At 46.7% G+C, this 14,587-nt stretch overlaps 1 long non-coding RNA gene across 2 annotated transcripts in view; it reads left to right on the forward strand.

Moving 5' to 3' along the window:
- LOC112545477 (uncharacterized) overlaps nt 1-14,319 on the forward strand; it is a 71,394-nt gene extending 57,075 nt beyond the window's left edge. The window contains exon 5 of one of the 2 annotated variants that reach the window (XR_012906743.1): nt 13,871-14,319. This is a non-coding gene — a long non-coding RNA (uncharacterized LOC112545477). Of the gene's footprint in view, nt 1-7,617; nt 9,445-13,870 lie in introns of those variants that run through there. The other variant, XR_012906740.1, reaches the window with a different exon arrangement.
- Nucleotides 14,320-14,587: the final 268 nt, after the last annotated feature.

Consider the following 14,587-nt stretch of genomic DNA (forward strand, 5'->3'; position numbering starts at 1 on the left):
TCACTGATTTGTTAGCCAAAAGGCAGTTGTCAATGTAGACAAGGTGTCAATGTAGACAAGGCGCTGATCATTTTAGCAGGTAAGATGGAAAGAGGATGGAAATGAAGTCCACAGAAGGAAATATAGCAGGAAGTATATCCCGAAGCAGAGAGAAATACAAAGGCTGAGAACGAGGAGAGATGAAGATTGGAAAGAAGAGCAACACAGGGAAGAGAAACCCTGGTTCTCATGTTGAAGATACTTTCCCACTGGCTGATGCTGAATACAGGAAGGGGTACTGCTCGATTGTACTCCAGGCCCTCGTACACCACCGTGGCCGCTTCCTGGTCCGGCAGGGCACACTACTCCCGCATCCTACGGAACTCCGGCCTGTTTTGCAGGCTGGAGGCGGGCACTTATTTCCCCCGGCGGGAGTTTACTGTCAGGGATGTGCCTATGCACATTTGTGTCGTGGGGGATGCAGCCTACCCCCTGCTGCCCTGGCTAATGCAGCCCTACATGGGGCAGCCAGACCAGAACTGAGCCCGGTTCAACGACCACTTCAACTGGGCCCGGAACCAAGTGGAGTGTGCTTTCGGCCGCTTGAAAGCCTGCTTCAGTTGTTTGCTCACCTGTCTCGAGATGGGTGAGTGGAATGTCACGGAAGTAGTGGCCGCGTGCTGTGTGCTCCACAATCTTGTGGAGCAAAGGGGGGAGGCCTTCCTCCCCGTATGGATGGCAGGTGAGGGCCAGGCCTACGAACAGCCCGGCACAGCTGCCATCCGCCAGGTGCACCAGCATGGGGTGCACATCCGGGAGGCCCTGACGGACATGTTTTCCCAGGCCCCATAGTAGGGTTGCCTTGGTCTCCCTTTACAACTCCCTCCCATCCCTTCCCCTTCCACCTCCCCTCCTCTTACCTCCCAATAAACAACAAGCACAGGTTTTTTCTTGAACACAAAAACTTGTACTTTTTATTTACAATGGGGAGAGGGGAGATCTAGGATGGGAGGGGGAGGAGACCTTGAACTGGGAGGGGTGGCCTCTGCGACTGCTCCTGCGGGGGTGGACCTGCACATGGGGGGCAGGCCGCATTGAGGCAGACAGCACCGGGAGGTGGACAGGAGGGGAAGGAGCAGGGTGGCAATTGAATCCGCCATGTGGACGCACTGGGCCTGAAAGGAGCCCCAGGCCTCCTGGCGCCACTACTGGTCCGCCTTCACACGCCAAATGATGGCTGCCTCGACACGCTCGCCGGCCTGCACGTGGCGCTGAAGGAGCTGGTCCCGGTGGTGGAGTCGCCGCCATGGTGGTTGGGTGGCTGGGGGTGCTGCTGCTGCCGCTGCTGCAGGGCTAGAGGGTTCCTGGCTGCTGCTTGGTTCCGCTGCAGGGAACAGAAGAAAGGATGGGTCAGTCAGGCAGCCCGGACACTGTCCCCACACCTCATGCCCTCCACCCCTGAGCCCAGGCGACCCCAAAGTAGTGTGGCTTGGACCCACTCAGTTACCCCCCTCCCCTCCATGTTGTATGTGCTCCTCCATGTATTGGAACCACCGGTCTGTGTCCTGGCCCCTTGGAGGGTGGGGGGGGGAGGGGGGCGCGCGCGCGCGTGTGTGTGTTGTGTTAACCTGTGGAACTCCCTGCCAGTGGAGACTGTGAGGCTTTGGGGCTAATCAATGGTGTTTGACAGGGACCGAGATGCATCCCCACACAGTGCCTGGGAGCACATCTGGCAGACGTGGTCTGGGCTCTCAGATCCCCATCACGTGGGATGTCTCCAGAATGGAACCAGGAGAGTGACTGGGGAGTGTACCATCTTTGCAGCAAAACTCAGGTGGCCCTAGCGACATGTGTGGCCACAGTGGAGTGCTTCCTCCCTCCCCCTCCCACACGTAGCCCAGGGACATGTGTGGCCACAGTGGGGACTTCCCTTGGGGGGCCAGCCAAGGCACCGGGAGCAGGCGAAGGGCTCAGTGGAGGCCATGTTCACAGGGCTGTGACACTGCGGTTTCCCAGGAGCAGCTGGCTGTGCCTCACAGCCAGGCATGGGACAGTGTTGCCGTTCTGCGTGCTGCACCCTTGCAGAGGTGTGGGCTCTGGCCTGAGTCCCTGGGGCCCTGGCTGGTTCCAGCCGGCATCCACCCTTCCCCCCTGGTCCCACCAGATGTGTGTGAGCAGCACGGTCCCAGGCGTGCCCTGGAGCTGCCTGCTGCGGCCACATGTTGCACGTGCTGCACACTGCCAAACACAGCCCGTGCAGCTCACGTGGCCTGAGTGACATGCTCTCCCCCTCCCCACTCCAAGCGCCTGCCCCCTTCCCTTCCCCCCCCGCCTTTGTGAGTGCAGAGTGCAACACTCACCGGTGGATCCTTCCCCGGCCTCCAAGGACGCATGGGACATATCGGGGATGCCGGAGGGGGCCTGCAGAGTGGCAGTGCCGGCCTCGTTCTCCGACCCACTGCTGCTGCCTCCTTCCCCCGCCTCGGTGGTCCTGGTGGTGGGGGGGGGGGTGCATTCAGGTGTCCACAGGGATGTCCAGTGCCTGCGGTGCTGGCTGGCCCAGGATGGCGTGGAGCCGTCGGTAGTGGGGCAGGTGTCGGCTCCTGCCCCCTGGCCCTCTCTGGCCCGGACATAGCCCAGGCGCAGCTCTTTTACTTTAGCCCGGACTTGCTCCAGGGTCCGGGCTGGATGGTCCTGCTGGGTGAGCGCCTGGGCCATATGGTAAAATATGTCCGCATTCCGGCGCTTGGAGCGGGTGTCATGCAGGGCCTCCTCCTCCTGCCAGAGGTCCAGCAGTGCCTCCAGCTCCCCCAAGGACCAGGATGGGGCCCTTCTTTTTTGGCCCCTTGGGGCCTCCTGTGCTGGGGGTGCGGGTGCTTGTTCCCCCCTGGAGCTGCCATCGTGATCTGGGTGGCGTTGGGGACAGCAGGGGCCACATGGCAGAGCTGTGGCCAGAGGTCCCAGAAGGGCTTCTGCCTCATGGCCTCAGCAATCTGGCCTGCCTTTAAGGGGTCTCGGGTTACCAGGAAGTCAGGAGCAGGCTTGCAGCTACGGAGCATCCAAACGGCCACTAGGGCTTTTTTCCGTTGAGCCTGCTTTTCTGCAAAACATCTTAGCTGCCTGTCTACACTGACGCTCTTGTGCAAAATCATTTCCGCAAGAGGGCTTTTTCCTGAACGGGAGCGTCAAAGTATTTGCGCAAGAAGCACTGATTTCGGACAGTAGGATGTCAGTGCTCTTGCGCAAAATCAAGCGGCCAGTGTAGACAGCTGGCAAGTTTTTGCGCATGCTTTTGCGGAAAAACTTGCCAGTCTAGCCGCACCCATAGATGGTATCATGAGCTTTTGCCACAAAAGCATAGCCCACTTCTTCAGATGAATGCAGTTGAATGAAGAAGTGGGTTGTGACAATGAACGCTCATGATACCATCTACATTTTTTGTTAGTCTCTAAGGTGCTGCAAGACTATGTGTTGTTTTTTAAGTTTTTCCTGTTACAGACTAACACGGCTACCTCTCTGAAAAATTTCTAGGATGCGTCAGTGTTCTTGAACCCAACTTCGATGTTGGCAGGATGTGTATTGATTTTGCTATATTTACACTGAGAGTTAAGTGGGCATGGATCTGTGTTTTCAGCACGTTGAGAACAACACCTCATTCCACATTCTCATTCAGGGAATCAGGGTTAACCTGGCACTGGATTCTAGTATTTTGGCAGACAAGGTTTAGTATAAATAAATGCAAGTCTGTGAATTATCTGGCATGAGGATCTGTTAGGGGTGCTGGCTTCCCATAGCTTTAATCTAGTTGGCTTAAATGATTTATAAACTGGCAACATGATAAATGTTGTTTTAAGTGGACAAATCACATTGAAGAGGTGTAACTTTCTGTCAGTGCGTAACATGACCACTTCTCTTAGGGGAAGAATAACAATCACAAAAAGCAGTAAGTGTAACAAGAGCACAAGTAGGCATAGTCCCTCTCTCAATCGTAAATCATCAGAAGGGCACTCCTTTCTTTCTTTCTTTCTTTCTTTCTTTCTTTCTTTCTTTCTTTCTTTCTTTCTTTCTTTCTTTCTTTCTTTCTTTCTTTCTTTCTTTCTTTCTTTCTTTCTTTCTTTCTTTCTTTCTCCTTTTTGTATGTGTGTTATTTTCTAGCCCTTCCCCATTGCTCTGGAAAGCTAAACCCTCCAGTTGATTTGTACTGCAGTTTCTTCATAAATCCATGAAGCTTGTCTCCATCAAGCTGCATTTTCCATTAAAATATGGTTCCCAGGTGATTTCCAATACTATGAAAAACATGTAGCCATAAGTCTTTCACTGATTGTTTATTATCTATTTAGGTGCTCCTGAGGATTTTGACAGCTAGGACTTGTATCGTATGTAATGTAATAAAAGTGGATGTCTTTGGAATAGCTGGCCCTGATCATCTCTGCATGCCAGGGCTGTATTTGTTTTCTGTGTTGGTGGTTTTTACAACTTGGGGTCCACTCCTAATTTTGTGTATTATGACTTTGTATTTCACTTTGCTAAGTAGACAAACATCAACCCATGCAGTTTGAGGTTATAAGAACCATTGACCACAAAGCTACTGTTTGAATGTGGTGAAGGAACAAATATATTTCAGATGTTTTTCTACACGGACATTCTGTTTGACACTGTGGTGTCAAAAAGCCAAATGAAATGTGTATGCACTCGTCTGTTGTTTTAATTCTGCACAAGGAAGAACATAGTAAGTCCATGGGATGCCACATAAAAAGCCAAAAATTAAATATACTAAGAGCTAATTATTTAGCAAAATGTTTTCTGCTGAACTGAGAGAAATTGGTTAATAGCTACCTATAGATTGAATACTGTAGTCCTTTTGCAGGTAAAGTTCCCATTGATTTTAACAGGAATTTTTCTATCACTAGTCTTAGAGGATCAGGTCTTATGAAGACTTCGATTGCTATCTGGTAGTACAAAATCGGGCTGTGAAAATAATTGGAAAGAAATCAGTCCCTACCTGGAAATGCCTTGCTTGTAGCTGTCCAACTCAACCATCAGGCACAGGGATGTCCCCGTCATGCCATAATGTTGTTGCATTGTCTCAGCACAAATTATGACATACCTCTGTGTGTTGCAAGAAGAGGATGATCCATTTCCCCATGATCAACCCAGAAGAGGGTTCTGGAAGTCAGATAGGCTAGACATGTGGGAAAGTAGTGAGACAAGAAGAAGAGAGCCTCCCAACAAACGGGCTAGTAAGAGGGAGGCAAGATTTGTGCTGAGTTGCCAAACTCTGTATTCAGCAGGAAAAACGAGACTCAGTCTTGTCTTCAACATGTCCTGCTCAGCTCAGGCATGGAAACATTGATGTAAACTGGTAACTGACTCAACTGGTAAAAAAATTAATTACAATAACAGGTCTGTTATTCGAAGGCTAGGACTCATAACAAGAAAGTAAAGTGACTTATAATGATCAAGAAACCACCTTCCCTGCCTGGATTTCAGTCCAATCCTGTTTTTCAGTCTAATATTCTTTTTGGTGTGAAGCCTGACCTTCTCAAAGCCACACTTCATTCCTCGAGGAGCATCTCTTTGCACCCTTTCCATCTATGCACCTATACCAATGGAAGAGGAAAATGAGCTTGATTCTCCCTCCTCAGCCTTATATCCAGGCATCAGGCAGTACACCCAGCCACAGATGTTTCATACAGGGAGAAGCTGGCTTTTAAATCTGGTTGTTCAACAACAAAATATAGCTCTGTTTTATTTTTTAGAGACTCAAATGAAAGTTATGTGGTATATCCCTCCTTCCCCCCAGGACAGAACTACTGATCTCTTCTGCACCTAAAACCTTGGCTTCATTCACTGGCAGGTGTGTCTGATCTCAGGCTGAAAATGAAATTTGGTCTCCTATCTCAGCTTCCTTCCATGTAAACACCCTCTAGCGTACTTTGGGGAGAACACATATATAACTGAACTGTTGGGGCCTGCACTGTATATGGATATGTAGAGTTGGCAAGGAGGAATGCAGCTATGTAGTAAGTCAGACAAGAAAACAATCTATTTTTCTACCTTTGGGTGGCATTCCTTGGGAAAACAACTGTGAAGTTGGATACCGTTTCATATCATTGTGTGAACTTAAAATGGTTTGGGTTTTACTTTTCGATCACTGCCTGTTTAAGAGCTTGTATTGTTTAAGCATTACAGAGCCAGAGGACCAAGAAGTCAGAAGGTGAAAGAAATATAGTGTAAAGTGAGCAGAGGGCTCAAAAATGAGCTGTTAAGAAGCCAGTGTTCTGAGTACGCCTCTGTTTACAAACAAAGACTATCAAGTATTCATGGTTCGATGTGGAGTGCACTGGACAATTCAGGGTATATATTTGTCTGTTGGTGATCTGCAAATGTATAGTTGTGTAGGGCAAGAAAGACACAATTTATACCAGTTGAACTTTTGCTTGAAACATGGTTAATTTTGACTGGTGAAAACTATGACTCCCCAGTTCCCATGTCTGTATTGACTAATGAGGCTAATCCCAACTAAAAACCCTCCATTTAATTCTTACTTTCTTTTCTTTTGATCGGCAGACCTTACCTCAGGGATGATCTAGATCAGTGATCCCCAACCTTTTGGGGCTGCCGGGTGCCTGGGGGTGGGGCCACTCACGCACTGGGCACCCGGGGGAGGGGCCGCCCATACGGCATGCACCTGGGGCCGGAACAGCTCATGCACTGCATGCCTGGGGCCGGTGCTGCTCCTGTGCCGTGTGCCCGGGACCAGCACCACTCATACGCCGCATGCCCAGGGCCGGCACTGCCCTTGCGCTGTGCACCCGGGGGTCGGGCTGCCCATACGCTGCGCACCCAGGGGCTGGCACTGCCCATGCGCCGGGGGCGGTGCCAGCCCTGATCACTCGGCGGGCGCACAAAAATGGCCCGGAGGGCACCATGGCGCCCATGGGCACCACGTTGGGGACCACTGATCTAGATGGTACTGGGTCTTGCCGTGAGGGCAGGGGACTGGACTCGATGACCTCTTGAGGTCCCTTCCAGTTCTATGGTTCTATGATTCTATTTTCCTTTTCAATGATGATCCTTCCCATCATTCCCCTAGAGTTCACTGAAGCATGCCACGAAGAAAATTTTTGGAGGCACTTCTGAAAATGAGCCACTCATCCTGGAGGGCTGTGCCTTTCACAGAGTGCCCTAAAAAGCAAATAAAGCCCTTTTGCAAATGTTTTGCTCCACGAACAAATTTTATACTCCTGATATTTGATTGGTTTCTGAGTTTACTCCTAACATATTCTTTCATCCCTAAATTCATAATTTTAGGAACAACTCACTCTTGAAATGAAGCCCTTAAAGAACAAGCACTTTAAACAAGCACAGATAAAATTTACTGGGTTATAATCTGGAGCTGAATGGCCCACTCATTAATATCATTTGATTTGTGACTGATTTCCAGGTATTTCCTTATTAAGCAGAAAGTCATTTTTTCCCAGTGTTGTAAACTAGCATAATTGTTTCTTGCCATCTTCCGCACCTTGGCAGCTGAAGAAGAAAATTGGGAATGTATGGTTCATTTACTGGTCATGTCAGCATTTGAGAACTTTTTTGAAAATGAACCTAATTGTGGTAATATTTATCTTTCCTCAGGAGGAACATTATAGTTGGAGAGTTCTAAAACTGTAACTCAGACCTTCAAGCAGGATCGTGCCACAGCTCTTATTAGACGTATAGGGGGAGTTTGTGCCTTCCTGATTCTGGCTCTGAGCCCAATATGGAAAGCTTGAATAGCTGATCCAATTTATGTCAGCCTTCCCAGTGCAGCCCTGTGGCAGTGGTACTGCCCTGTGTCTCCATAATTCTTACTACCCAGTGACAAGGACTGTATACTACTTTTATGTTTGTATGGTGCCCAGAAAAATGGAATCTCATTCTTGGTTTGCCCTTCGGCACATCTGTAATAACCATGAATTAAAACAATCCACCCTGATTCACCAGTCTCACACCTTCCACAATCCACCCTGATTCACCAGTCTCAACATCTTCCAACCCATGACCTCTCTTCCAGGACACTCCCTGCACCCATGCTAGTGAGTAGGCCTATATAGGGCAGTCTATGACTGTCCTATGCAATGTTGGCACCAGGGAGTATCTTTTTTGGCTAACTGTGGGCCTTTAGTAGCTCTCTGACAGGGAGGTAGCTTTGAAGCAGAGAATGTATATTTTCAAGAAGGATCTTATTGCTGGATGGAAATAAGAACCAGGTTAATTCATTAAAGACATAACCCTATATGGCTTTCTGATGAGTTAGTATTTTCCAGCAACAAGCTATTACTAATATGCAGAAACAGCTGCTTTGAAAGAATCCTATGCTTTGTACTAATCTGCATTGGAGTAGGATGAGTTTCAAGTACTTAACTCTCTTCCTGAGGCTGAATGCTTTACATCTGATCCCATGCAGATCCTTATCCGTACCTTTTATTGTCAATAAAGTCTTCAGATCACTTCATCTGCTTTTGCCCATCCTTCCCTTGTGCCAGTTGATTCATTTAAAGAAGTTTCCAAATCAGCAAGTGGATTATAAAACAATATAATACAAGTTGGGTGGAATCGTGTGGGTGGAAAAGCATTGATACACCTTAAATTTTTAATCCTACAGATTACAATGTAGTTAAAAAATCAGGATTGCCAAAACCAAGCATTCAAAGATCATGAATCAGATTCCCCCCACCCTCCGAAAAATCATGAGACTGCTACCCTCTTAACCCTCCGAGTTTAAAAATAAATTTTGGGTTCTTTTTATTTTTTCAGACTTTAGAGTCATTAGAATTCCTGGTTTTAATCTCTTCTGTGCAAACTTGATGGCTAGAAACTCACTACATTTTAAAATAAAATATGAGATTCTCATGACTCCAGGAGCTAGAAGTTTAAGAAAAAACAAATATTGAGACTCATGATAAAATGGTGAGAGTTGGACAGACTGGGATTGATACTGTACAATAGGAGAGAGAGAGAGAGACCCATGATCTGGTAGCCATTTATTTTACAACAATTTTTAACCAAGGTGTTACCTGAACCAGTTAAGTTCTGATATGGGTCCTAAACACAAAATCACCTGTGTTCCAATCCTGATTCAATCCATGTCTACACTCCCATTCTTGATCCGGTGAAGTACCAGAGTCAACGGGAATGTGATCAGCAGTTGATTTAGTGGGTCTTTACTAGACTTGCTAAATTGACCTTTGAGAGATGGATCCCCACAGTGCCCATCTCCCAGTAAGTGTAGACAGTGCCTCAGACTCCCCTGGCGGCTTTGTGTAAATCATGCCTCAGCTTTTGCACAGTGGAACTAATGATATCTACCTACTATACCATACAGAGCTACAGGATTAATTAGTTAATGTTTGTAAAATTTGTAAAGTTTTGTGGAAAAAGCAAAACAATACAGAAGCATTTTTTTATTTCTAAAGTACAGAACGATAGAATTTCAAATTTCTTTCGGAATAAATTCAATTTATTCAAAACATGTGACATTGTACATTTCATTGATTTTCAGAGTAAAAATAGCTATTCCGTGAAAAACAAAATTTTCATGTTTTTTTCCATGTGTAAATACATGGAAAATTCAAAATTTGCTATCACTACTATCATATTCACTTATAAATCATAGCATGGGTGAACAGGCTTGACTTGCACACTGAATAGTGGGGAAAGCAAACACAAAAGGGACGAGAAAGTGAATTGGTTAAAAAATATGAATGAATGTCTCAAATAATCTTCTTAGTATTTGTCCAGCTCTGGCCACACAGTACTAGCTCTGGCTTTGCTTGAACAAATGGTCTTTAAGCATTTGCTCTTGAGCAGCTGGGTTCACTACTGAAGCAACTACCAGGAGCCATGGAATATGGCCTTTTTCAAATTTAGTTTAAACCTCTGAGGACTGTAGAAAAAATGAACTTGTCTTTAAAAATTAGATTGCTACAATGAAAATGAAGCAGAGACTCAAAAAAAATTCTTGCTTGTAGATGTATTGAAAAAACTAGATGTTTAAAAGAATTGAGAATGCTTTATTAGAAAAACTAATTTCTCTAGTAAACAGCTAGTTTCTAAGGTCTAGATCCCAATCTCCTTTGACCTTCACCAATTTTGTGTGGTGTAACAGATCAGAAACTGGCCCATACTTTGTAATGCAGCAGGAGAAATTTACAAATACAAGCAAGTCTAAATATGCAAAAACAAGTTATGCTATTAACCCAGGGAGATTTACCACCTTTATTAATGTTATGAAATTCAAGCTAGAACAGAGTTATGTGAACTATAAACAACTCTTTAGCAGCCGTATATTAACCACAGTAATTTTTAAAGGGTGGAATGTAATTTATCAAACATTATAAAAATAAAATAAAACATATGCGCTGGCTTTGGGGTGGAGTGGGAATAAGCCACTTCTGGAGAGTCCTTCTCCCTGACATGACAGAGGTTAAATGCATTACAGAGCTTACAGGCTGGGTCCCTGGGGAAGAAGGGGACCAGAAATTCCTGGCTGACCTGTCAAGGATACCATACATTTTCTCCTCCCCTCTGACTAGGTAAGCTACCAAGATGATGGCAAAGTTGAAATGGCAATTTTTGGAGAGAAAACTGGGACACTGTAGTGGGCCAGGTGTGAACTGTGATGATAGATAGGCTAGGATAAAAAGCCTAAATGTGCAAAATGTCTGAACAAACATTGCACCTACTGGCACGTATGCTATACATCCATTAGACAACCAGGGGAGCCAAATACACATCTGATTCTGCACCACTGAAATCAGCATGCTCCTTGCTAGTTTCTTTGGGACATTTTCCTGTGCCTTGTCTCTGCCATAAAGTAGTAACAGACATAAAACGGTGGGGAGACATACGTATGAAATAGGAAAGAAACTGCTGGCAGGGCGGAGAATAGGTGGGAACTGGAAGAAAGTGCCTGAGGGAATGGTTGCACCAGCTGGTTAGGGTTTCCAGTTTTGGCTGGACATATTCCTGGAGGTTTCATCTAAGATTGATCGTTAATTCCTAGAAACTCCAGGACAATCCTGGGGGATTGGCAACCATACAACTGGTGAGGACTGCGTGATGCAAAGGGAAGGAGGGGAGCAATGGGTTAGGGGAGAGAGGAGCAGAAAGGTAAGAGAATGGGTGGATGGAAGAGTGAAGAGGCTACTAGTGGGAACAGGAAGGAGGAACTAGTGAAGGGGTGATGAAATAGAAAGTGGGAAAGATGCCAGGGTTTTAGTCCATACAATGAAAATAATTTTGCATTAAGTTGGGACACGCTGTCTTTAAAAAGATGCTTCCACCTGGAGAGGTAGATATTTTAAAGGGACCATTCAGTGAAACAAAAAAAAGTCATGGGACTGCAGGTTGGGAACATGCCGCTTTCCTTAATTGTATCACATCAGTGTGGGGAAAACACACTGGTAAAAAGGAGGAGGGTGTTAACCCAATTGTGACTACTTCCTTACAACAGGAGTCAGAGAGATTCAGCTGATAGCAGGCGGGCTAAGTATAATAGAGGCATTTGGCGGATTGGTCCTGAGGAAGGAAGAAATATTAACCATGTGTTGTTAGGACTGGATTGCAATTCCTGCTTGCAAAACCTAGAGATTTTAGACACATTAAATCTCATTTACTTTAGTATCCTTATATTACTGCTTCAATACAACAGCAATAGTCCCAGATGCAGGGCGTGGTGAGCTGAAAATGTATATTTTAGGTGGGTATTTTGTTTTATTTTGCCTTTTCTTCAGTCACCCACTAGCTATGTTGCCAGTAGCATGTTCACTTCCTCAGTTTAGATAGCACTTAACCTCAGGGAGGAGGAGAAGAGTCCCCTTCCTGGGACAGCAGTCTGGCACCTTAATAGTGTGGAGAATACACTCCTCTAGAGTCACTGTGGCCACATCTACACTGTGAGTTTTTGTGGCAGAAAATATGTGAATGAGGGACTCATTAGCATAAGTTGTGATCTCATTAGCATATTTGCTGCCATTTCTTTTTGCGCAAGGCATTTTTGTGCAAAAAGAAGCACTGTAGCTGCTTCCATTTTGCACAAAACCTCTGTTTTGCAAAAAATCCTTATGCCTGTCCTGGAGCAGCATAAGGATCTTGCACACAATGGGGGTTTTGCACAAAACAGAAGAGGCTACACTGCTTCCTTTTGTGCAAAACCCCCTTGCACAAAAAGAAACGGCAGAAAATATGCTAATGAGATTGTGACTGATGCTAATGAGTCCCTCATTCGCATATTTTCTACCGCAAAAACTCACAGTGTAGACGTAGCCTGTCAGGGATGCCAGTGCCAGCACTGTGCCAGCACTGTGCCACTTAGAGGCGTTGCAGTAGTGCAGGATTTTGTTGAAAGCAGGCACAATAAAATGTGAAGTCAGGGGCACAATTGGTGGACTACAGCTGTTGCCGAGGGGTACCCAGAGGAACTAAAGTGACAACTCAGATGACTTCCTGAGAGATGAGAAGATTTTATCATCAAAAGACGTGGCACATGGAGAAAGAAGGCCAGGATAAGAATAGAATGGAAGATGTGTTGTGACTGGTGCAATCTATATGAGGGCCACAGTACTGATCAATCAAGGTGATCAAGGTGAAGGTGATTTTTGCTTCCTCCTTTATGTAAAGTCTCAAGACAAATCCCAGGCAGTGCACTGAGGTGCATGACGGGAGAGAGGAACATGGGACTTACCAAGGCCTACGTTGGGAGGTTAGGTTGAACTTAGCCACATTAAGTCCATGCCTCCACTCCCGTTCTGTCGACTTAAAAGACTGTTAAAGTTGATGTCTCTACTCCTGCTTTCAGGAGGAGTAACCGCTAAATTTGATCTTTCATGGTCGGCTTTCTGGTAATGCAGATGAAGTGCTGTGAAAGTCAACATTCTTGGCCTCCGGGAGGTTTTCTGAAGTGCCCCATGAAGACAGTCTGGCCATGACTTTCAGCTCTGCTGCTCTCCAGGTGAACAGGAAAAGCCCCAGGAACATTTGAATTTCATTTCCTGTGTGGCCAGTGTGATGAGCAGACCTCAGAGCAGAAGCACACCTGACCATCAGTTGCATGACTATAAGTTCCATGAGCTCCATGAGTTCCCAGGGTTGCAGACGAGTGCCAGCGTGGCACATGCAAGAGAGTCTGACCGCATTGCTGTGGGGGGAGAAGAACCTGTTTTCGCAGAGCTACGAACCAGTAAAAGAAACACAGATATCTGTGCCAAGATAGCAAGGGGCTTGGAGGAGAAAGGATACGCCAGGGAATCCCAGCACTTCTAAGTGAAAATAATGGAGCTAAGGCAACCACATCAAAAGACAAAGGAGGCAAACAGACAGTCTGGAACATTGCTGCAAATATGCTGATTCTACAAGCAGCTGCATGCGATCCTGGGGGAGCCAACCAGCAGGGGAAGTTATTAGCTGATGCCTCTACAGTAATCATCTATTTTCTCATCTCCAGTGAAGCATGGCTTGAGCCCCTGCCCTGTTGCCACGCTCGGATGCCCTCCTGCCCCTGCCCACTCCCTTGTGCGGTAAGGGGAAGTTGCATTCTCCTGGCAAGTGGGGGGTGCCGAACACATGGGTGCTACATGAGCCTCTGCCCTACCACCATGACAAGACCCCTTTTCCCACCTGCCGCAGGCTGATGCCCTGGCCTGTCTCTTACCATGCTTGCCACTTACCAACTACTCCCCTAAGAACGCTGAGCTGTGCCTACTGCGAAGTGACCACCTACAAGCATAACTGTGTCCTTGTAAATAATACATCCCTACTGTCTTTAGGAAGACCTACATTTTGTTCTAACATATTAGGCTTTGCACTTTACAATGCATCTCCTGTAAAGTCTGCCCTTTGTTTTTTGCAGAGCACTCCCAGCCCTGCCAGCTGTCTGCCTGGCACAAATGGACTAGGGAAGAGATGTTCAATGAGCAAATGCAATCCACCAACTTGCACGGGGAGCGCATACGCAAGTGGAGGAATATGTTGCTTGAGGAGAGGTGTATGGAGCGTCAAGAAAGGAAAGCATGCAGGAAACTGAAATTGTAGCACCAGGAAAGTGCTGTCATCCATGGTGGATGTGATGGACAACATGGAGGCACTCCAGGTCTCCCTCCTGGACAGGCCTCCCTCTGGCCCTCATGGATTAACATTCCCTCTTCCCCAAGTTCTAGAGCCTACTCTCCAAGGGGACCTAGCATGTGAGGTGGGAGAGTCAAGGGGAGCCTCACACTCAACCTCTAGGTATGCGTCACAAATTAAAAGGCTGTCCCAGCAGTTGTGAGCACAATCCCCCGAAGTTCCCACCCTGGACTCCTGTTCTGTCACTCCTCTGTGTTCCATTAATAAAAACACATGATTTGTGAACTACGTTATTGCTTGCATTGAAAGGCTGGGGGTTACTGGAGAGCACACTGAATGCAGGGGGACCTCATTGAGAGCAACAGGCATGACTCTCAAAACTGGTCATTCATAAAACTATCTTTCAGAGCACCTCTGATTAGTGCTGCACCTCCCTGTGCTCTCCTTATTCCCCTGGTATCTGGTGCTCAAAATCCCTAGCTAGGTGCTGTGACTCAAGCAT

The sequence above is a fragment of the Pelodiscus sinensis genome, chromosome 12 (genome assembly GCF_049634645.1).
Source record: "Pelodiscus sinensis isolate JC-2024 chromosome 12, ASM4963464v1, whole genome shotgun sequence".
Lineage (NCBI taxonomy): Eukaryota > Metazoa > Chordata > Testudines > Trionychidae > Pelodiscus > Pelodiscus sinensis.